General features: G+C 40.7%; 1 long non-coding RNA gene and 1 pseudogene across 50 annotated transcripts in view; both read left to right on the forward strand.

The window, feature by feature from the left end:
- LOC144314152 (uncharacterized) overlaps positions 1–25,282 on the forward strand; it is a 240,698-nt gene that overhangs the window by 52,993 nt on the left and 162,423 nt on the right. The window lies entirely within an intron of this gene.
- Positions 18,744–19,877, forward strand: LOC144314151 (nucleophosmin pseudogene; annotated as a pseudogene).

Below are 25,282 nucleotides of genomic sequence, written 5' to 3' on the forward strand. Positions count from 1 at the left end.
CTTAGAAAGCAGAGGGCCATTTGCTAAGTGACAACTGATGTCATTTTATTCTAATGTTCAACCAAAGAAGAACTCTGCCAAGACGCAGACAATAATAACACGCTATTTTGCCACTTTTCATCAAGCAATTTGTGTGATGTTTTGAATCCCTTAAGTATTATTCTTGTGTTATGTTTATACTTTGATAGCATCTGTAGAGCAGGAAGTGTGTGCCTGAATATTAGATGTCATTTTAAGGAAATTGTTCATCAGATCCATTGTAGACAAAGTTTCACCTGGATTTTTTTGGCTGCCATTACGGTTACCTGTAACTTCTTCACCTCTCGTGCTCTCACCTGCTCTTGTGCCTTAGCTCAAACACCTGCCTGCTGATGGCATGTGGGTGCATCTTGTGGTGCTGCCAGTGACTTGGATTTGACCCTAGACTTAGACTACCTGGAGCTCCAAGCAGGTGGTCTGCACATTTCAAAACCATAGCTGAGTCCTTAGACATTGCACAAGCCCCTTATATGTCCTGTCTTTGTCTTTGGAAAGTGTATGTTTGCTCTGCTATAAATGATGGATATTGTTTCAGGAGAGGCTGGATTTTCCTCAGAGTTCTAATCAATATCATTGTTGATCTCTCTCTCTCTCTCTCTCTCTCTCTCTCTCACACACACACACACACACACACAAATGATAATTCCTTATGTGGGAAGCTTTAGCTTGATCTCCACAATTTACCATTGTCTCTGTCATAGAGACATCTACATGGTTTATAATACTGGATTTATAATTTACCTGAGAATAAACTCTTACACATTACCAAATATGCAGGCTTGCTTTCTTTTCATTCTACCTCCCTTTTCATCTTAGAATTTAGACTTCTAGTTATCAAGCCTTTGTACTACTTGTCACCATTCCTCTTGGTGGTCCTCAATTATATTCAGAGATAGAACAACTACTGTCATTTTTTTAAAGATTTTATTTATTCATGAGAGACAGAGAGAGAGAGAGAGGCAGAGACATAGGCAGAGGGAGAAGCAGGCTCCATGCAGGGAGCCTGACGTGGGACTCAATCCCAGGTCTCCAGGATCACACCCTGGGCTGAAGGCAGGCTCTGAACCGCTGAGCCACCCGGGCTGCCCGCTACTGTCATTTATTGAGGCCTTGTTGGGTGCCACAAGCTCTACAGGTACTTATATAGAACTGTGGCTCCCATCATTTTCACATCATGGCCTATATATCAAGTAAAACTTGAGTAGCACATTGGTTTAAATGGATGAGGCTGTCTGGACCTGGAAGCTTAGAGCTCCAGCTGTTCTAGGCAGGACTCCTGATGATTGAGGGGACACTATCTCAGCCTACCTTATCCCTTTCATAGTATAAAAGTAGGTCATGGCTCTGATAGAATATTTCATTCATTCTTCAAAATAGTACTTGGAGATAAATACTATTATCTGTTAGTTGCTTCACACATTCATGTACTTAGTAAATGGTAAAGCTAGGACTTGAATCTGGTGTGTTTGATCTCAGGCTACTTTTTTCCTATCACAAATCAAGCTGCTTTTATAGCTGGCCATGCTGACTTTATCAGCCTTGGAGATGTGGATGGTGGTCTAGCTAAAATGCAGGAGGACCTGTGTTCTGAGGGCCAGGATGGCACATAAGTCAGGCATCAGAGAGAGATCCCTATGTATTTTCACATAGGGATCTGCAAAGATCAGTGCTACAAAGAAGTCCTTCATCAGTCCTATGAAGAAGTCTGTAGAGAAAGGAAGGTTGACCATCTAAAGGTGTCATCTATCCAAAGGAGCTAGGTAGGCACTGAGGACAGCTACAGATGATCGGTCAGCACAGAAAGTCATCAGAGACAAGCATCAAAGGAAAGTCAAAGCCCCGGTGAAAGGTGGGGACTGACACAATTCCCTGAGCTAGGGATTCTTAATCTTTAAAGCCTCAGAGTCATGTGGACAATTTGTTCAAACTCAGATTGCCCCACACACAGAATTTCAGTTCTAGTAGATTCAAGGCATGGCCGATAATTTGTATTTCTAACAAGTTCCCTGGAGAGGCTAAAAAGTAAATGTGGCTGCTTTATATGGAGGGCTGCAGTCTGGTCAGGGGCAGAAAGGGAACAAATGAAAGGACAGAGGTCTCAAAATCTTTGTCTCCAGCCACTTATGCTGCCCTTACTATGTACTTGAGTTAGGTCAGAAGTCATTAGAGTGACTTCATTTAATGCCCCGTGTCAGGTAACACCTGCTGTCTCCTGTCAGCCAGCATCCCAGGCACTTAGACTATCTCCTAGTTCAGGTGACTGTAGGAAACACATGTTGATAAACATTTGCAGCCACTGGTGTGTTTAACCTTTGGTGTTTTTGCCAATAATCCAGTGTTCTAGTTCCATAGTTTTTTAACCTAAAGCTTAGAAATAGTGTTAATTACCCCCCTGCCCCTGCAAAAAAAGTAAGACTTTGTCTCCATTTTCTCTCCATTTGGCTGAAAAGAGAATACCAAATATTAAAACCTCTTATTTTAGTTGTGGGATTATTCAGGCAGTGACATCCATCCTTAGGATGCTATAGGAGCCTGAGTCTGAGTATCTCTCCCTTAGCCACAATTTCTTTCCTCCTTGTATCCTGAGCACAGCTAACACAATTAACTGGGCATGGATTGGTGGCTCATAAGCTATTTCAATCCCCATCTGGCTTCATTCCCTGTTGGAGAAGCTTGTCAAGGCAATCCGCCTCTAAATTTGAGTAAGCCTCTCTTCACTTACACTCCGTGAGGGTGGGGATGGAGGGCAGAATTGAATTTCTTCCGGAGCATGTTTGTTGGTTGTTTAGAAGGATGCAGGTAAGGCACAGGCAATTGCACCTTTATCCATGAACTTTAAAGAAGCCACAGATTTCAAAAGAAAATAAATCTTTTAATCCGTCTACAGCTACTCTCCCTTTTACTAAGTAACTGGCATTTAAAAGAAACCGTTACTGAGCATGCCTTCTGAGCCCCTTTGTAAGTGTTCACAAGAACTACTCCTAAGAGACAAGAGCTCCTGTCTTTCCAGAAGATAGATCCCATTGTGAATATTTAAGAAAAAGTCATATTTAGTCAAAATAGGCAATTATTTTTATTTCACCAGAAGCAAGCTGAAAATAATACCAAAACGCATGTGTAAGCCCATAGTCCATTTCAGGCTTTGAGTACTCCTCTTGGGATCCATGTGTGAGGGAAGGTGGTCCAGAGGGCCTCCTGAAGGGACCAGCTGGTAGCACCTGCCAGTGCACACTAGAACAGTTAATAAAGTTTGAAGAATGAAAACACTTACCTCTGCTATAATCAGTTAGTTGGTACCAAGGGAAGAGTTATATCATTAACAAAAGTGACCAAAACTAAAAACTTATAAGGGACCCAAAAAGAAAAGAAATATATAGGACCTACATTAAGAAAACTATAAAAGTTTTACTGAGAAATGTAAATGAAGGTTTTATATAAGGCTAAATATATAATGTTTCTAAGTGAAAAGACTAGAGTAAAAATATCAATTCTTTCCTCTTTAACATTATGATTTATAATGAGAAATAAATACGAGGTCTTCCTCCAGTTCCAGGCACAGAGCTCCTAAAAGCCTTTAAATTTCCTAACTAATAAGGACAATAAAGCATCTTTTGTTATTCATAACAGGCTTCTTTCAGCCATTTCGAATTTATCCTAATAGGCTAACTTTTGGAAAGCCACTGAGGTTAGGGGCTGGTTGCCACGGGAACCAACCCTGTGCTCAGAGGGTTGAAACTTTCAGCCCTGCTCCTCAGCCTCCAGGGAGAGAAAAAGGGCTCAGTCACCAATGGTCAGTGATTTAATCAACCAAGGTGATGGAATGAAGTCTCCATAAAAACCCAAAAGGATGGGATGCAGAGAGCTTCTGGGTTGGTGAACATGTGATATCAGGAGGATGGCACATCCACAGAGGGTATGGAAGTTGTGCCCCTTCTCCCACACACTGTGCCTTGTGCATCTCTTCTATCTGGCTGTTCCTGAATTGTATCCTTTTAGAATAAAGCAGTAAACTCTCCTCAGTTCTGTGAGCCACTTTAGCAAATTAATGGAATCTGAGCAGGGAGTCATGGGAACATCTGATGTATAGCCAGTCAGCAATACAGATGACAGTCTGGACTAGTGATTGGCATCTGAATTAGGAAAAAGAATCTTTTGAACTGAGCCCTCAATCTGACATGATTTCTAGGTACATAGTATTAGAATTGAGGTAAATTGTGGGATGTCTACCTGGTGTCACAGAATTGCTTAGAATGGAGGGAAAACCCACATGGAGTGACCTTTAAGTATAAAAGTATTGAGCATAGAAGAGAAATGCACAGGAGTGTTATTACAAAACAAATATATACAATTAATAACATTCTAATAAAAAATTTGATGAGATTGGTGTGTATATTACCACTCTCCAGAGAGACAGGATCAATAGGATAAATACAGGTACACATATACACACACAGACATGGAGATTTATTATAGGAATTGGCTCGTGTAATTATGGGGGCCAAGAAGCCACATGATTGGCATTCTGCAAGCTGGAAAACCAGGAAAGTTGGAGGTGTTAAGTCAGAATGAATTTGAGGGCCTGAAAACCAACAGCTGATAGTATAAGTCTCAGTCCAAGTCTGAAGGCCAAAGAACAAGAAGTATCAATATCCAAGGGCAGGACAAGATGGATGTCCCATCCAGAAGGAGCGCATTTGCCCTTTCTCCGCTTTTTTGTTCTCGTTGGGCCTTCAGTGGATTAGGTGATGGCCACCAACACTAGTGAGGGTAAGCTTCTTCATTCTACCAATTCTACTAGTCTCTTTCAGAAACACTCTCACAGATACTCAGAAATCATCTTTTATCATTTCTCTGGGTATCCCTTAACCTAGTCAAGTTGACACATAAAATTTACTATTGCAGTGGAGCTTAGGGGAGAAAGGAACTTGACAAAGCTATACAAAAGTTGACTCATAAAAATAGCTGTGGAAATTTGAAAGAATTCTTATCCAGTACCAAATTGTTGATGAAGTTATAAGAATCAGAACCGCAGGTGAATACAAGAAACGGCATACAGAAAATGGCACAACCCTAAATCTGAGGCCAATCTAAGTACATTTTTCAATAAATGGTTTTGTGAGAGTTGACTATCCAAAAACAAAAATCAAGTTCTATCCTATCTCCTTATATACCAGAATCTCACAATACCATTTATTTTTTATTTTTTAAAGATTTCATTCATTCATCCATGAAAGACGCAGAGAGAGAGACAGAGACACAAGCAGAGGGAGGAGCAGGCTCCATGCAGGGAGCCCAATGTGGGACTCGATCCCGGGTCAAAGGCGTCCCTCACAATACCATTTAACTGATAAAGGAGGGATTTTTTTTTTTTTTTAAGATTCTGTTTATTTATTTGAGAGAACACATGTGAGGGAGAGGGAGAGAGAATCTGAAACAGACTCCACACTGAGCATGGAGGGTCAGTCCCAGAACCACAAGATCACAACCTGAGCCAAAACTGAGAGTTAGACACTCAACCAACTGAGGCATCCCAAAGAAGAAATTTTGAATACCAAAAAAAAAAAAGTATGAAATTAAGAAGAATGGTAATTTTGACTATATACAAATTTAAAAATTTTGGAGGTCAAAAGTTACTCCTCATTGCTGTGCCATGCTGCCTAAAACTCCATTCTGTGTTTCAAAGTCAGGCATTGATAACCCAGGAGCCTTTTGTTAAAATATAAAATCCTCAAGAGTCAGGGATGAAATGGAGATGAGCATATACCACATGGCAGTTGTGACTATATTGAGGCACTTCGGTTCTCACTTGTAAATAGCAACTTCCCTGAGCCCCCTCCAGTGCCTTTGCTTCACCACCTCAGCCACCCTGACCTATCCACAGGATTCATCCTAACCACCCCCAAGAACTAGCAACTAGGGGAGCCATGTCTGGCCTGAAAGGGCTGTCAGGCTGCAGAACCTCCACCTGTGTCCCCTTCTGATCCACAAGTGCCTATGCCAAGTCATTTGTTACATGTTTAAAATATTCTCCCCTGCTAAGAGGTGTGACAAATGGGTCATTATCAAGGTTTGGTTGATGTAGTAACTGCCACGTTGGACAGAAAATAGGGCCCCGTGAGCATAGGTGAAAAGTCAGATATGTTTTGATGGATGTAGAGTAAAACAGCAGGTCTCAGCAAGAAGGCTGCTAAGAGTGTGACTCGGGCATCCAAAGGGCAAGCAGGTAGTTCCTGATCTATACAAAAAGCCTTCACAAAAAGAAAAAGATGAGGAAAATGGAATATTGAGGATTCCTCAGACTTCCCCTCTCCAATTACATAATTTTACCAATGGCCCTCCAGATAACTGGGTCAACTTAGATGCCCCCTACTTTGACACTTTGTTCTGGGTCAGTTAAAGTTGTACCGAGCCAAGATGTCACAATCCTCCTGCAGGATGTGAGTGAAACAGAGTAGACACAAAGCGTGAAGTCTTTGTTGGTCAGCACAGCCCCTCTTGTTTATGGGGAAAGAGAATATGGCAGGTAGCAGGTGCATAGGTGCCAGGAATGCCAAATGTATGCCATGCTTTGCACAGGCAGGCCTACACCAGGAAAATTGTCCCATCCAAAATGCCAAAAGCATTTAAAAAATAAGAAGAAACATTGAGAAGGAACTTCAATGCCATTTTGCTTTTACAAATCTTGATGGCAGAGATTTGGCATTTTTTTGTTGTTGGGGGAGGAAAGGAGCATTTCTTTAACAGAACAACAGTTTGAAAATTGTTTTATTTTTAAGTCAAGGTGTTCTTTTTTCTTTTTTACTTTCTGTGTAAAAAGAGAAAGATTCTAATAATCATATTTTGTACCGAGAGTCATTAGACCAAAGTATCTGCCTGAAGCAAAATTTTATGGCCAAGTTATGAACCTACAAACAGGAACCTTAACTATTGTGATAGGAGCTGACTGTAGTAATAAAAGTGAATTTGTTAAATAAAATATGTTTATAATTCACTGGGCTCAGAATCAGGTAGGTGGGAAGAAACCTCCTGTGAGTCGTTATGATTTTGCAAAATAGTCAAAAGAACAGTTTGCTCGGTAGGCAGGTAGAGGAGTGCATGCCCTATTGTCATTATTACAGTGTGCGATTTCATTTATTCATGGGGTGCCAGGGATGCGTGGCCCTTTTGTGCTGCTAAAACACAGTGGACAAAAGCCAGAAAATGAAATGAAATCCTGGCCTTAAAGAGACTGCAATTGAAATGTGTAAGCAAGTTCAGTTTGGCTGATGACAAGAAGCACAGAAAAAACATTAATGCAGTAAGCTTCTGCAGATCGTTGTGGGTTTTAGCACTGATTTTGAAAGAGGGTAGGAAGGACAGGATATAGATTCATTTGGAAGTTATTGTGAGCGGCCCAAGCAAAGGGAAAGAAAACAAGGCCCAGCCAAAAAGTAAGAATATCACTGGAGTGGAAAGACCAAAGCCAAATGAAGGAAGGACCAAGGCCTGATATTGTAGAGGTTGAAATTCAGAAGTTCTTTTCCTATAGAAAAAAACATCTTGGCTAGTGTAAGAAAGAAGAAAAGCCCTTCTAGCTTTTCCCACAGATGGATGGTCTATGTCATCACCATCAATAAGTGAGATGAGGATCAAACAGAGGTTGAAAGGACATAGAAAAGAGAATTCCAGATTAGGGTTGTGCCTCCATACCAGCCCAGATATTTCTGGTTGCAACAAATTCAATTCCAGAGAAACCTTAGAGAGAATTATGGACTGATTGTGCCCCCTGCCCAAACTTATATGTTGAAGCCCTAACCCCCAGGACCTCAGAATGTGACTGTATTTGGAGATAGCACCTTTAAGGAAGGGAGTGGGTTAAAATAAGGACATTCGATGGGTCATAGTCCATTCTTACTGGTGTCCTCATAAGAAGAGGAGATTTGGACCCACAGAGATGCCAGAGATGTACGCACACACAGGAAAGACAGTGTGAAGATAGTGAGAAAGCAGCTGTCTGCAAGTCAAGGAGAGAGGCCTCACCGGAAACCAAACCTGCTGACACCTTGACCTCAGACCTCCAGCCTTCAGAACTGAGAGAAAATCAATTTCTGTTTCAGCCACCTAGTCAATGGTATGTGTTATGGCAGCCCTAGCAAACTAATACAGACAGCAGAGGGTGGGAGAGAGGGAAAGAGAAAGAATAAAAGAAAATTTAAAATATCAAGAAGAAGGAGAGGAAGAAGCAGCAGCATTAATTGTAAACCCAATTAATAGTAGGTCCTAAAAATGACATAGAAATAAACTTCCTTGACCTCAGAAATAATCATTTTACAAAAAAGAAAACTAAAGTCCAGAGAGAGCAGAATTACTACAAAAAGTCATAATCAGTTTTTTCTCCTGCTAATGTTGGAACTCAGATCTACCAGTGACCTTGGGCCCTCTTTCTCAACCATACCCCTCAGGGCCTTGATGGGGGCAGGCTTGAATGGCTGCCTCATGCTAGGACTACTCCACCCATGCTTCTGCTATGACCAGCATAGTCTTCCTAAAACCCAAATATCATTCTATAACTCTCTCAGTCACAATCTCAGTAGCCATTCTTTGTCCACAGGTTCAAATTCAGACTCCTCCATGAGTCTGCTCATCTTGAAAGTCATTATTTCAGGTTCCCAAAAAGGGCTATGCTCTCTTCCATCCATACCTCTTCATGTTGCTGTCCTTCTGTCCAGAGCATTCTCCACCTGTCCTCACTCCCTGCTCCTTGAATAGTAAGCCCTTGTTCAGTTTTCAGGACCATAGGTCTTTTTTAAAGATTACTTCTTCCAAGAGCCCAAATTGTGGATTAGCTGGGAGTTGGTTTTTTTTCCCCCCTAAATTCTCCTTGTATTTCTCCCATTTAGTGCTCATTGAATTATATTGTAATTGAGACTCCAATGGGCCATAAACTGGATAAGGGCAAACACCAGGATTTTCTCATGCCTAATAAATAAAAGGTGAGGGAATTATGTATGTTTCAGAGAGTTTTCATTCGCTGTTATGTATATTTTAAAGAGGTACCATATGCACTGCTTCAGATTTCACAGACATTTGTTAATCTGACTAGTCCATTGTTCCATGTAGATGCTTAATAAATACTAGCCAAATGAGTGAAAAACCAAGTTAATAATTGGTATCAGAAAGCAGGAGGAGGCTGCATGTTGTAGCTGCCTTTGCTTCACCAGTAATTTCTTCATCTGACCCATTTTACCCATCCTCACCCAGAGAAATTATAAGACCGCAGAGTACAAGATGGGAGGATTCCTGGAAGTCATCTAGTCAAATGGGCCTGCTGAGAAGAGGGTTGAAAACCTTGAGGAAAGGGTAGAAGAATTTTGGGGAGTCTCCAGAACAGGTATTTCTAGAGCCAGTGTAGCTCTGGCCCTGCTGTCAACATCCCCAGGGAGGGCCAGAGGTAGTCTTTTTATCCAACGGTATTCAAATCTAGCCAAAGCCCTGAACACTGAGAGGTTAGATGATTGGCCCAATGCCATGAAGTCAACCAGGTGGGAGGGTGGAGGCTGAGATTGGATCCCAGGAAGTGTGGCTCTAGGGTCCATGCTTTTAACCAGTACACTTCATGATAAGATGAATTTCCTGAATTTTTTCCATTGGTGACAAATGGTGGTTGAGAGTCCTAGACCCAGACTTCCTCCCTAGGATGGTTGAGTTGTTGCTCTGCTTCTTGCACATTCGACATGTTGGAGAGACCCAGCAGGCCTGTTCAGAAGGAAGATTTTTCTCTCTGCAGGTCCAGATTCCCACCAGTGGAATGTCACCAGTCAGAATAGGCAGGTGGCAAATTTAAGTAATTAGTGAAAATCAGGACTCACAGTCTTGAGAATAATTAATGTTGTCTTCTAATCTCTTTCCTCTGGGGAAAACTTTGCATATTGCTTAAAAGAAATGTCATCTATGCCTCACTGTTTCCAGAACCTCACTGTGAATAGCAGTGTTTCCAGAGCTGCGCAAAAGCATCATTTTAAAGGTCTTTCCCTCAATTACCAGCCAAATCTATTCATTTTCCTACAGATCTAACACCACATAGGCCCCTATAATGGTTGAACTGCCAGGCGAGGTCAGATGTGTTGTTAAAAGGTGACAGGGAGCTTCCTATCCCCCATTGCCACTTGGTACTTAAAGAGCAGTGACTGGGACCCTACAGAAGAATACAGCCTAGTCATCTTGAGGAAATACAGAGTTGCTTCACAGGAATGATGTTGCATGGCATGCAGTGAAGGATGAGAAGAATATTCACGGATAAAGAGGGGCAGAGGTTGCAGTCAGAGAAAAGAACAAAGGAAGAGTTGAAAATACAGGGAAAATTCAAGAAAGAAATGATCATGTTGGGTTTTCTAAGTTGAGAGAGGAAAAAAAAATACTGCAAAGGCAGACTGGAGCTACTTTATGGTGAACCTTTGAGACCAGCCAAAGAAATAGGTTTAATCCGTAAGACATTAAAGTGTCATTAAAATTTTTTGAGGAAAGGTATTCCAGAGAGTGTTTACTATCTTAAAACTGGAAGGGATGTCTTTTAAGGGAACAGAGAAGAGAGAGGACTTGGCCAAGGTGCACCCAGAACTAGAGGCCAGGTCTCTTGACCCACAGTCCAGGGCTCTGTACAGCGATTACCCACTCTGCTGCTCCATTAATTATGTCAAATTGTATGGCACCTAAGTGGTGTTAGCCATGGTGGCTTTCTGTTTGTTGTTTTTTTGTTTATCATATTCCCATCCTCATCTCCTGCCTAGCTCCTGATCCACACCTGCTTACTAGCTTACTTCCTTATGATATCTCTGTGAACATCACCCTGGCCATAGGTGATCCTTACTTTGATGAGCACAAGCAGCAAGCTCCTGTGCTTTGGCCAGATACAGTTCATCTCTCCCACTTCTGGACAGAGAGAAATCATACATGTATTGTACCTTGATGGGAATCAGTCCCTCATGTGCTGGGTCAAATGAGATTTGAGAGGGCTGGGCATGAGAGATAGAATGAGATTTCCTTCTACCATTCCACTCAATAGTCATCAACAGTCATACATCCTAACGTGGGACTCAGAGAGGAGATAGAAAATTGCCATCCTCGGGTCATCTCAGTCCTGGGGTGCTTTTCATGGTGACAGCATATCACCACATGGAGTTAATTCTAGCATTAAAAATACCTTTTTCATATAATATAACCCTTCAATTCAGAGCAACTTCAATCCATGCTAAACAGAAAAAAAAAAAAAAAAAAAAGGAGTGGGCTGTTCAATGCTGGAAGAAAAAGAGGTGTGTTTTATACATCTCCAATGCAGTACCTTCCTAAAAAATTTTCAAGGATGATTTGCACTGCATGACACATTTTCTGTGCATTCTGCCTTTAAAACCTCACCTCCAGTAAGATGTAAGTCCACTCTTTGTTCAAACTATTATGGAGAACTCCCTTCTGCTTCTTTTATCTTTCCATAAAATATCTCACTTTGTGCTCTTCAGGTCCAAAGCCACAAGGTGTATAGAGTGGCAAGAAACTCAGAGTTGATGAAAGGGTTATCTGAGGCTCCAAATACCTGGCTTTTTTTTTTTTTTTTTTTTTTTTTAATGAAGCACCATCTAGTACCATTCTTCATTCATTCTCCCAGTATTTTTTGAGCACCTACTTATGAGCTAGATTCTTTGCTAGAAACAGGGTACAAGGTTGTGACTTAATTGGCAACCTGGTCAGTTTTATTATAGAAGGAAGCACAAAGTACTTGGTTTTCTCTATAATATATAATATGTATCACAGGCTGCATTAGCATTCCATCACAATGCTCTCATTCTGCAGCTAAGATCACTTTCATCATCAATACACTAAGGCATTAATAATATTACTCCAATATTGCTTCAGTAGCTTTACAAGAACAGGAACAAACTCTTGCATTCTTAACATGCTTATTTGTTATGGACTGTTTGTGGTCTGCTCCGAATGTGTACATTGAAGTCCTAACTTCCAGTACCCTCTCTCCTGTTTTGCGTTCTTGTTTTTTAACTTCTCATACCTAAAAAAATGTGAGATACAGTACTAAGTCAAAAAACATTGACAGCTTGTCTCTGTTTACTAAAATCCTTGTATTGACTCCTCTGGCCAGTCGTCTGTAACATACACTCATACCTCCCTTGCTTGCTTTCTCACTGAGAGCTCCCCGCCTTTACAAGGGAGATTTGCTGCTTTCTAAGCATCCCCATGCTCCTGTTTTTCTGCCTCCATACCTCGGCTCTCTGTTTCTTCCCTCTGGAATTTCCTCTTGCCTGTATTTACCACAATCCTTTATTCACTATCAAGGCTCATCTGAATAGCCATGAACCTGTTCCTGATCTCACCAACCACATGTGACTTCTCCATCCCTTGAATTTCATTTGAACATCCCTTTGGGAATTTACCTTACTTCCATTTAGTTATGTTTGTAGTGTCTCAGACCTTCTGCTAGACTTTGGGTTCTTTAAAAAATGAGGGTGCAGGGGATACCTGGGTGGCGCAGCGGTTTAGCGCCGGCCTTTGGCCCAGGGCGCGATCCTGGAGACCCGGGATCGAATCCCACGTCAGGCTCCCGGTGCATGGAGCCTGCTTCTCCCTCTGCCTGTGTCTCTGCCTCTCTCTCTCACTGTGTGCCTATCATAAATAAATAAAAATTTAAAAAAAAATTTAAAAAAAAATGAGGGTGCAATTTGGTCACTTTTGCCTCCTCAGAATGACCCCCACATTGTCACACAGTGCTCGGCTATTAGTAGGCAATTAAAGAGTCCCAGAATGAGGTCATGCTTTGCTGAATCATTTGAAAGCAATCTCCAACCATACCTTTCCTTCTTGACTATTTGGAGCATTGGTCATTCACTATGTACATAATGCATGTTATGTGCTGGATAAACCTGGACCAGAAACAGCCAAAGTTGATAGAACAGTTTACTTACACATCCAGAGTCCTATATTCCATTAGAATATTGAAAAATCTGATGACCTTGGACTTTCCCTCACAGCGACCATCAGAAAACGCAATTTTGCAGCTGCCCTCTTTGGGGAAAGCATGTCTGCTTCAGTCTTCCACAGACCCCTGGGCCTGCCTCTTTTACCTGTGTCCCCACCAGGTCCTCTGGTTGTTCAAATTTGTAGGCCCTGGTCTAAATCATGTGTGGCTTTTGCCATTTCCAAAGAACCTACCATTGCAATGTTGCTCAGAACAAAAACTCTACACTTAAAGCTTGCAAGTCATTTTTTAAAAATGCACTCCTCTGAATACTAACACTGAGAATCCTGAATGATTTCCTGATGTACTTCTTCTTTCTGAAAAGGTGTCTCCAAGTACCTTTAGAAATTATAAATCGACAGCACACAAAGGCAGCATGAAAGTCACTTCAATGAATATAAAAATAAAACAAAATTGTAACATGTGAAAATGTCAAACCCTCATTAAAATACTGGAAATGTCATTTAATAAAAGAAGCTTGGAGATTCACATTGTTAAACTGAGATACTGAAGAACCTCATGCACATATTTTTAACACATAATCAAGAGAAAGAACTGAACTGGGAACGGTAAGGAAAATAATTTTGCCATATGTACCCCAAAATGTAGTAAATAAACAATGAGCAGAGATATGTTTTTACTCTTTGAATACAACATCAGGTCCCTAGAGCTGTGCTACAAGTCAACAGTGTGTATTGCATTGAGAAAAAGAACTCACTTTATTAAGCATCAAGAACAAAATCCTCCACAAATGTCTTCTCTAATAGAAATCACTTTCACTGCTAATTTGAAATTTGGAGCAATAGCCTTTTATTAAACTATTTACAAATAGCTTTTTATACGTCAGAATATATAATCATAAATCAAGTCGAGATTATTGCATTAGCCTCAAATAGACTCAGTCAGAGAACCGCAATGGAGATTTTTTAATGCCCTTCCCTCCAATTTTACCCATAATACCTTGCAGTGCAACTTAATTTTGATATTGAGTCTTTCATAAAAGTTCTATCTTGACTAACTCAGATAACACTGTTACAAAATTTAAATGAAAAACGAAACATGGCAAGGAGAAAAAATTAACAGAGGTAGCCAGGGGACTCCAGATACATCTTCAAGTGAAAATAGGAAATATATGGAAAGTCAATAAAGAAGTGAGACAGAAAAGCAGGCTCCTATGTTTAAGCTGCATAGTAAGTGAATTTTTGCCAGCTGTGGCCTACTGGCTTGAATAAATAGCACAGAGATCATGGGAAAAGTCTGCATGAGGGAGTAGCAGGAAAGCATTCAAAACAAAATGGGCATTATAAGTGGATTTTGCAATTATCTTTGAATGCCTTTCCAGCCAGGTGGTATATCTTAATGGAGAAGAGCATAGTCTTTGGAGTTGGATTTCCTGGTGATAGAGGGCAGGTTACTCTCTGTTCCTCTGTTTCCTTATCTATAAATTGGAAATAACAGTGCCTACATCATAGGGCTGTTGTGGGGTTAAAGGAGCTAATGTACATAACACACATAGGACACCTGTTGCTACCCTAGCGTCCTTCGTGTTGGCATTGAGGCAGATTGAGACACTGAAAATCCTAAATAGGTATTAGGCTTCAGAATGAGCACACTCAATCTCTTGACTTATTCTCTTTGAAAAGGAACTTATATTGAAGCAAGTCATAAAATAAAAATGCAACATTTTTGAGCAAGAAAATAGGAAAAGATCTTAAAACCCACCAAGTCGAACACTTGAAGCCATAAGTAAATGGACATAGGACTATTGGACCAGAATAAAATCAGAATATCAAAGTGTTTTCCAAATGAAAAGTGGAACAATTGTTTAGTTAGGTTCAGTCCCTGGGAGAGAAATGATTAAAAAAAAAAAAAAAAAAGAGGCAAATAACTGTGCCCACAAAGTCAAAGGATTAATTTGTCATAAGAGAGTGTGAGCCTAGTTTTGTGGTTCATCTTTCCCTTTGTGTACCTATATGTGTACCTATTGTCCTCTGCCTCTGTGATCTGGCTTTCCCATTTGGCCTTTGCCATAGCCATGGCCATGTATTTTTTTTTAAGATTTATTTATCCATTCATGAGAGAGACAGAAAGAGAGAGGCAGAGACATAGGCAGAGGGAGAAGCAGGCTCCGTGCAGAAAGCCCAATGTGGAACTCTGTCCCAGAACTCCAGGATCAGGCCCTGAGCCAAAGGCAGACAGACACTCAACTGCTGAGCCACCCAGGTGTCCCAGCCATAGCCATGTATTTGCCTTTTGTTCACAGTGGATTTGGTAGCAATGGGTTACAGATGATGCAGCAGCATATCTGTGATTGGAGGAAATGGGTCTGACTTTGAAGGTCAAAGCCATTCTGAGAAACCACTTAGTAGGTGTAATGTGGAGATGAGGACCTCTGACCAGGGTCCTCAAGCAGGTATCAGGGTTTCTGATCACAAGAAACAACAGAACCAGCCACATCTACCAACTGCACAGAGAGCAAAGATCGGGACCAGCTATGAGTAAAGTGAAAGGATGGGCAAGAACCGAAAGGGACACTAAACAAGTGTCAGTAGTTTCAGGCAACCTATCAAGAACCAGGCTACCCAGAACAGAACTGGCGCACAGTAGAAGGTCAGTAAATGAATGAGCAAATTAATGACTGTGAATGAATGAATGAAAGAAAGGGTCATGGAAAATCAAGCAGGAGGACAGGTATAAGCTGTGAGGGGAAAGAAAAGGGGACCCTTGATAACGCTCTTTTGCCTCTACCTGAGAGTGGCAGGAGCCTCCTTTAAGACTGGAAGGGTGCTTAAGTGTGGCTGGCTAGGGGAGTGCCAGTGTGAGTACCCAGTGCGTCGTGCTTGCTTCAGCAAGGAGTAATGAGGGAAAAAACCAAATAGTCACTTACAACCTTTATCTCCTAAACCTAGACATCTTCCAAGTGCCCTTTTATTCACAGGTCTCCAAGCAAACCTTTGTAACTCCAGCTCCCATGGTTCCAACTAGGTCTCATGGGATCTGCATGACACTGCTACACTGTTTGTTATTCTCCAGGGGTGAAAATCTCTGGGGTCTCCCTTATTCCGTTCCATCCATGGCCTTGTTTAGGACAAAAGAGGGAGAGAAGGAAAGGAGGAAAAAGGGTAATGATTTTTTACAGACTTCGATTAAGCTTTATTGAGAGAAAAAAAAAAAAATAGGACTGTAGAAAGAAATAATGCTATTCCCTCATATCTCAGTCTTTGTCAATATCCCTTACCCAGGACTTCCTAAGAATGAGGCTAAGGGGTAGATGGTGCTCCAAGAGCTCTCCTTAGGACTAACCCCTCATTTCCCCAGCTGCGGGGAGTATTAGCTACTGATCGAAATTGCTTTTGGCTGCAGGGCCATGTCCCCTCCCAGAGAGCATCCCATAAGCCAATGACTGGATGGTACAGAGACACAGAGGTCATCTCAGTCTCAAATGCCCCGAAGGATAAGCTGAACTGCAAAAGCAATGCAAATCCTCCACCATTCCTGACTTCCTCACTTCCCTGCAGGATGTCTGTCTGCCTCAGAGTCTGTTTCCAGAGAGCCCAATCTAAGACAAGGCATACCATGTTTAAGGACACATGTCACATAGATTCCAATAGGAGAGAGAGTAGACCAGCCATATGTGCTATTTCAACTAGCCATTGACTGGATAGTCATGATGTCGAGAGATGGTTAGCCTAAAGGAATGCTTCTAAGCTGCAGAATTACATTTGGAAAAAATAGAGTTGTTCCTTTCCCCAGGAGAGAGATGACAAAAGGAAGGAAGCTATCAAAACATGGGCACCACTGTTACCTAGAAATAGTTTATGATTTTTCACATTGCTATGTAATTGGGATATTCTCTCATTAAATGTAGAATAATGTATAATCCCTTATTGAATCCAAACAATTTCAGTAATGTTATAACCCTCAAAAACTCAGCATGAGTAGTTTATGTAAAGCAGTAGATAGATGGGATTTAACGACTATCTTGGGGTTTGGTAAAACCGTGTGGTGGTATTTGGATGATTGTGTCCAGGAATAATTGTTTCATTCATATTGAATACCAGGAAGGCCATAGGAATTAAATAATTTATATTGAATTAAATAATCTAGCCAACAAACCTAATGAATCATGCACTGCATTCTGATTGGTGGAGAAGAGACATTAGCCCCCAGAGAATAGCTGCTCTCTCTACATAACCATCCAGGCATGCTACAGATAAATTTGCAAGTTAGCCAATATAGTTGCAAAAGATGAACTGACTGTACAAGATAGATACTGAATTCCCCAGGGCCTGAGCTGACCAGTGCTGACTTGGTGGTGAATACTAAAAAAATATTACAGAAACAATTTAAAGTTAACCCTCAAATTTAGGAAATCAGTTCAGGTTATGCAGCTTGAGAAATTAACCGTGCTGTTCTTTGTAAGATTGCTAATTACTGTTAGGGAGAAGTGTGCCTTTAAAGAGATATACTTAAAGCAGGAATGGTAGATTGGGTTCTGTCAAAATATTGAGCATCTATAGCATTAAAAGGAATAGTTATGAAAACAGTCGGACAGGACGCCTGGGTGGCTCAGCAGTTGAGCGTCTGCCTTCAGCTCATGGCGTGATCCCGGTGTCTGGAATCGAGTCCCACATCGGGCTCCTTGCAGAGAGCTTGTTTCCTCCCTCTGCTTGTGTCTCTGCCTCTCTCATGAATAAATAAATAAAATCTTAAAAAAAGAAAGAATAACACTAGGACAATTTCTATAGAATATATGTAAAATTACCTTTTATTTGCCATAGCCGTTTTGAATAGTAAACACAGGGTTAGAATATTGTTTATCTCTGAGGATCTTGAAGAACATCCCATAAAAGAGAAAGAATGAGTGAAAAAGATAACTCAGTGTTTGATGTGTTTTCAGTTTACTTTTTTTTTTTTACCAAAAAGTCCACATTACTTTAAGAATTTATGAGAGCTCTGCATGGTGCCTAGGTGGGGATGTCATCATGTTAGAAGTTGGAGTTTACCGGGTGTGTCCTCCTGAAGCTTTTTATTTCTCTGGGGAGAAATATTTTTAAGGAAAATAGCCACAGTATCACAAGTCTTGCTGGATCTGTAGTTAAGAGCACCAGGAGGATGACTTCGTTCGCAGCTGTCACCAGGACCCCTAGAGAAGAGCTGTCTCTTCTAGATCATTCTTTTTTTTTTTTTTTTCTGGAGAGTAGAAATCATGATTAAAAGACCAAACATAAGCTTTGCCTGCTACTCTGTTTAAAGGAATATACAACTTGAACAGAGTTTTAAGATCTAAAAAGACCTGCAGATCTTTTTCTCTAATCTTTATCTCACTGTAGAAGTCATTAGATATTCCAACACTGGATAGAACATAACTTTCCAAGTTTTTTAGTTTCCTAAATTTTTCCCAAGCATTCTCACAGACTATATTTTAGGCTTGTAGGTCAGCTCTTTCTACCTGTTGGCTATTTTTTTCCCTTTTTTAACAGAAGGCTTGGGAACCTCTCTACCACTTATCCATGGAATGGGTCTCATCACTTTTCCAGATGTCTGGCCCAAAGCCCCTGCTGTTTCATCTTTAAGAGTGTCTACATCCGGGTTTTTAGCACACATATTTCTTACCTCATAGAGTGGGTGCACTTATCAGAAGTTGGGTATGACAGCTAGATTTCCACAGGGGAATAAAACTGAGGCTGTTTCTGAAAACCACACTTGACCCTGCTGTGATTCCTTCCTGCGCGGCTGTTCTGAGGAACGGTAGTCGTGTGTCTCCGTCCACCTTCTCTCCCACCTAAGTGTGTGCCACCGCTCCATGGAAGATTCAATGGACATGGACATCAGCCCCCTGCGGCCCCAGAACTATCTTTTTGGTTGTGAACTAAAGGCTGACAAAGATTACCACTTTAAGGTGGATAATGATGAAAATGAGCACCAGTTATCTTTAAGAACATTCAGTTTGGGAGCTGGTGCAAAGGATGAATTGCACATTGTTGAAGCAGAGGCAATGAATTATAAAGGCAGTCCAATTAAAGTCACTCTGGCAACTTTGAAAATGTCTGTACAGCCAACGGTGTCCCTTGGGGGCTTTGAAATAACACCACCTGTGGTCTTACGGTTGAAGTGTGGTTCCGGTCCTGTGCATATTAGTGGACAGCACTTAGTAGCTGTAGAGGAAGATGCAGAGTCAGAAGATGAAGAAGAAGAGGATGTGAAACTTCTTAGTATATCTGGAAAGCGTTCTGCCCCTGGAAGTGGTAGCAAGGTTCCACAGAAAAAAGTAAAACTTGCTGCTGATGAAGATGATGATGACGACGGCGATGACGACGACGATGATGAAGATGATGATGATGATGATGATTTTGATGATGAGGAAGCTGAAGAAAAGGCTCCAGTAAAGAAATCTATACGAGGTACTCCAGCCAAAAATGCACAAAAATCAAACCAGAATGGAAAAGACTCAAAACCATCAACACCAAGAACAAAAGGTCAAGAATCTTTCAAAAAACAGGAAAAGACTCCCAAAACACCGAAAGGACCTAGTTCTGTAGAAGACATTAAAGCAAAAATGCAAGCAAGTATAGAAAAAGGTGGTTCTCTTCCCAAAGTGGAAGCCAAGTTCATCAATTATGTGAAGAATTGCTTCCGGATGACTGACCAAGAGGCTATTCAAGATCTCTGGCAGTGGAGGAAGTCTCTTTAAGAAAATAGTTTAAACAGTTTGTTAAAATTTTCCGTCTTCTTTCATTTCTGTAACAGTTGATATCTGGCTGTCCTTTTTATAATGCAGAGTGAGAACTTTCCCTACCGTGTCTGATAAATGTTGTCCAGGTTCCATTGCCAAGAATGTGTTGTCCAAAATGCCTGTTTATGGGATCCCTGGGTGGCGCAGTGGTTTAGCGCCTGCCTTTGGCCCAGGGCGTGATCCTGGAGACCCGGGATCGAATCCCACATCGGGCTCCTGGAGCATGGAGCCTGCTTCTCCCTCTGCCTATGTCTCTGCCTCTCTCTCTGTGTGACTATCATAAATAAATAAAAATTAAAAAAAAAATGCCTGTTTAGTTTTTAAAGATGGAACTCCACCCTTTGCTTGGTTTTAAGTATGTATGGAATGTTATGATAGGACATAGTAGTAGTGGTGGTCAGACAAATGGAAATGGTGGGGAGACAAAAATATACATGTGAAATAAACTCAGTATTTTAATAAAGTAAAAAAAAAAAAAAAAAAAAAGAAAAGAAAAGAAAAAGAAAACCACACTTGAGAAACCAGGAAAACATTTAACAGTATTTGATACTTAACATTTTAGAAGTGCATTTTAATAAGTATTAGTAATATTACAAACTAAGGTAATGAAGTACAGAACTAGAAACTGTTGTACAGTACTAGTGTTAGGTGTGCAGAGAGAAAAAAGCTGCATCTGACCAGAAGGGAACAGGAAAAAAATGTCTGGTAATAGTTGCTTTCAACAGCTTTTTCTCCTTGGTTTCTCATTCACACATTCAGGCACCTTTCTAGACAACCTTAGAAGAGGTGACAACCTTGTAATATGATACTAGTAATGGTAGTACAGTGGTTACTTCAGTCAAAAAAGCAATGTCTGTTTTCATGTGGACCCCCCACCCCCACTCCCAATCTAATCGAATCCACAGATTAGCTATGGGCAAGTTTTCTCAAGGCATTTCATTCACATGTCATGACACCCAATGTGATGTGACTTGCCTTATTATTGCTTTGCTTAATCATCTCTCTACTAAAGTGTGAGTTCCTTGAGGGCAGAAATTGTGTCTTTTCTGTCCCCAACTCTCTCCCAAGCCCCTGTAATGCACGTAGCAGTCACCAAAATATTTGATGAAGATTTGATGAAGGAATGAAGAAGTTAATATATTTCCTTAAGCATCAGTACCTTCAAATGTGGAAGGGGAGTAATAAGACCACCTACCTTAGAACGATGAGCTAGCATACATAAATGAGATAGCATACAGAGCAAAGCACAGTACCTATTATTAAGCAAATGGAAAACATTTTCTTTCCTTTCTTCCTATTACAATCCAGGTTAGCCTCATCGTATGTTTATAGTGGTGATCCTTAACCATACCATATCCTTCTTATAATAAATATTATATAATGTTCTCTATGCTATCCTAAAGTGAAAATCACAGATACATAACCTACCTGTCCACATAATTAACATATATAATATTTATTATATGTATAATGCCTTGTTATACAAAAAAAACTTTTTAAGTAATGGGCGAAAAGAAAATCCATGTGTTTTAATGGTTTTTTTCCATGTGTTTTAACATTTAAATGTTCAGATTTTACTATACTAAAAGACCAAAAAGTCCACACATTTCCAGAATGCTCCCTGGGGTGAGTACTGTGCCCAAGGACAACTGCTGGTTTATCCTTGGCTGGTAAAAAGTCATTAAAATACAAGCTAAACAAGGTGGAAGGAAGGACATGAGAATCAGAAAATTACATCAGAAAAAAGGGAGATCCCCTGGGAAGATGGCCCCCTTTATAGTCGGGCAACTTATTCTGCAGCTCGGTGACCAGCAGGAGAGCTCCTAAGTTGTCACATGCTGCCTGGGAAGAGTACAAATTACCTGTTGTCAAACCTAACACCATAAAATGCAATTGTGTACTTGCCAACTCACAAAATATTAGTGATACAAGGAAAACTTACAGATCATTGGGTTCAACGTCTTTGTTTTATCAATGAGGATGCAGAGTACAGTGAGGGTTAGTGAGAAGCCCATCTCCCTGTTCACCAGATCTCATCTAAGCAGTATAATTAATGATGAGTCTACTTGATGATCATGGTATCTCCCCTGCCAGGTAAGTATGATGAGTCTACTTGAATCAGGGATACTGTGTCTTGGGTCAAGCTTTATAACAGAGTACCACAGATTGGCTGGCTTATAAAAAACTTCTCAAGGCTCAAAGTCTGAGATCATGGTGCCAGCATGGCCAGGTTCTTTGTAGGGCCCTCTTCTAATTGTATCCTCCAACAGCAGAAGAGTTCTCTTCTATAGAAGTACCCATCCCATTCTTGAGGGCTCCCTGCTCATGACCTAAACTGTCAGTGGTTAGCAGCCAGAAACCTGAAGAGTCCTGAAAGGTTGGTCACCTCTTTGTTCATGTCATGCAGCAAACTTGAAAATTCTCTGACCACACTCTTCTGATTGTCCTCATGGAAGATGCTAAAGAAACCTACCTTCTCTTTAGTCTTAAGTAAACTGGTTCTTTGTTTTTCCCCTGATCTGTGGCAAGTAGATCTCATTTTTCCAAGTTTAGTGTCAATTTTTAAATGTCTTATAAGCCCTCACAGTTACAGTGTGCTAATAAATGTGATAGTTTTTTTCCCTCCAACATCAGGTCTGTTAATTTGCCCAGCTTGCATCTGGGATTTCCCCAGTATTGTAGCACTAGCATCCATGTGAAGTCAAATAGAACTGAGATTGAATTCCAGCTTCTTCATTTATTACTTGGTTGACTGTGGGAAGATAATTTTTATCTGTATGAACCTCAGTTTTGTCATCTTAAACGGCGGTATAATTTTTACTTTATTGGATTATCACAAAGATGGAGTTATTCTTAATAATTGTTTGTTACAAACATTTAAGGCTCTTTAAGCCTTTATCAACTAACACTTTTTAATGGTGTATTGTTGGATATATAGAGGTCTGAGGTTGGGAGGAAAGGGGTATGTGTTTGTATATGTGGTCTTTCAGTAGTTTCTCCTCTTCCTAGTACCACATGGATTCCCTTTTGTAGAATCGCTCCTTTGGCATTGAGGTGTTGGGTGGGTTAGTGAATCCAGGTACACATCTCCCACTTAGATCTAAGGAGGCCAAACTCTGCTTCTCCCTGGCCAAAGGCTGCTCTTGTGACTTTTAACAAGGCTGATTCTCCAAATATTTTCCTGGAGGAGTTGAATTTTGAGCATGGTGAAAGAGATGGGTGAACTTACCTATTTCTTTTTTTTTTTTTTTAACTTACCTATTTCTAATGGCGGCAGGGTTCCTCCTGCTGCACCTAAAACTATGAGCTTCCCATTTATACCCCAGGAAAAAGTGTTGAACCCACACCATCAAAGACAAATAAACATATTTCTTATTGGTTCCATTTCCGGGTCCTGAGGAATACCTAAAAGCCATCACCAGCTGTTGGTAGCCAGATTTGGGATTTCTTAAGCAATAGAGCCCTCTAAAAACTTAGTAGGCATCTGGCTTTTTTGCTCCCAGTCAATTCTATGTATGTGCAGCCAAAAGCTACTTCAAGTCTGAGAAGCCAATCTCTTAATACCAACCCTCTGAATTCTGCCAGTTGCCCCAGCCCACGTTATAATGGTGTCAGCCGCTGTGGAGCCAAAATGACCTTTCAAGAACCAGGAAAGATACAGGTAATGGAAGTCGAGAGCCAGGAGCCACACTTGATCATTTTACCTACGGTCAGTGCTATTCATTTTTTTGTTTCTTTACAATGATACACAACAGCCTGGAGTAATGAGTAGGATGGGAACCCAGACAACAGAGAAAAAGTACAGTAAGAGGCTCAGAATATTCCCCTCTGTTAGCCAGATATGTGGGCATATCTTTTCATTTCAGTTTGTTTATGTTTCTATCATGTCCATGGGTATTTGGGGAATGCCTTCTATATGAATGTGGTCAAATAAAGCATATAGTTCATGAAAATAACTGTAGTTCAGTACATCCACAAATCTATATGGCAGAAATACTCAAGAATCCTCTCATCTTTGAAAAAATTGCTCTTACAAAGTCTCCTCAAGAACAAAGTAAGTTTTCTGTACTTTCAGTGTGTTCTCGAGTCTCTAGAGGGACCTCAGGAAGCCAGGCATGGATGTTTTTAAAATGTCATTAATATCTGGTGCTCAGGATGAGTAACCAATGGGTCCAGTGATCATTGGAGGGACTGTGTATTCTAAATGTTAATATTACTTGGGAAGATTACTTTGTGTAGGTCATAGAAAAGGGAACAAATCACAGTTTGCCTTTTGGAGAAAGGAGGATAAAAGAAGCTATGTCTTGTATATCTGTAATTAATGGGGTTTACAAATGACTCAATCTGCTTCCCACCTGAGTCCAAGGCTTGGGGAGCAAAGTGATAAATGGCCAAGGAGATGATTTTAGCCAAAGGTAACTCTGTAGCACAACACAGAGGCCTATTATTACTTTTTTTTAATCTGCAAAGAATTTAACATGTATCTGGCTTTCAGTACGATTTCTTGGTGGATGGAGGAAGGAGGCCTTGAGCAATGAGCATATCCATTACTTTCTTATCATTAAAGCTCTAGGCATCATTCCCTGGTGATGAAGTGCCTCTGCCATGATTAAGACTATAGAATTATTAAACCACCCTGAGTCTCAAAGATGATTTAGAAATATGTCTTCAGAGAGTTGTCTAATCAGGTACTTCACAGAGGAGGAGCCATCCAGCCATGTACACACATACCCAGCCTTGACCTTTTGGAATAAAGATCATTTGCTCAACAAGTAAATGTTTTCACCCTCTGATCAATTTGCTTTCCAAAATGCTTTCCTTATATTTTTTAACTTAGTTCTCACTTTTCATGAAAGAAATGGGCAGACACACACACACACAAACACACAGTAAAGACATGCATGGTTCTGTAAGACCGTCATTGTGAACGCTTTACTTATATTTACACCTCCATCATTAAGACGCATGTTAATAATATTTCTTCTGGAGTCTTCTCTTTTAGGCATTATCTATACACTTCCCAGTCTTGCACTGCTCCCCTCCTCCCCACCTACCAGGTACCCTTTCCATCTCCCAACCCACCCATCTCAGTTATAGAGCTGTACCACAGTTTCTGTTGGAACAGCTTTAATGTTGACATTATCGTACCTATAACACTTCTGGACCTTGATCTCATTCCTTGCAAAACTCTCTAACCTCAAAGGAATATACACTCTGTGTGTGTATTCTATTCTTTATGTATTTACCACTAAATCAGTCCCAAACTCTTCCCAGAGTCCAGATCTCCCCCAGAATGTTCAAATATGGCAGGTTGTGGGTCATCTCTCAGTTTCCCCATCTTGCAGACATCTCTCTTGGCACCTCCTGACCCACTCCTCCCCCATTTGTTGTCCTCTACTCCTAGTGCCTAGTTTTTCCCTGGAATTGCCTTCCATGGCAGCTGTGAAAATGTCCTTTTCTTCCATGTTATGTTGGTCTGGTTTTCAAGTCCTGTCTTTTCTGTCTTG

This window comes from Canis aureus, chromosome 5, assembly GCF_053574225.1.
Source record: "Canis aureus isolate CA01 chromosome 5, VMU_Caureus_v.1.0, whole genome shotgun sequence".
In the NCBI taxonomy this organism is placed as follows: Eukaryota; Metazoa; Chordata; class Mammalia; order Carnivora; family Canidae; genus Canis; species Canis aureus.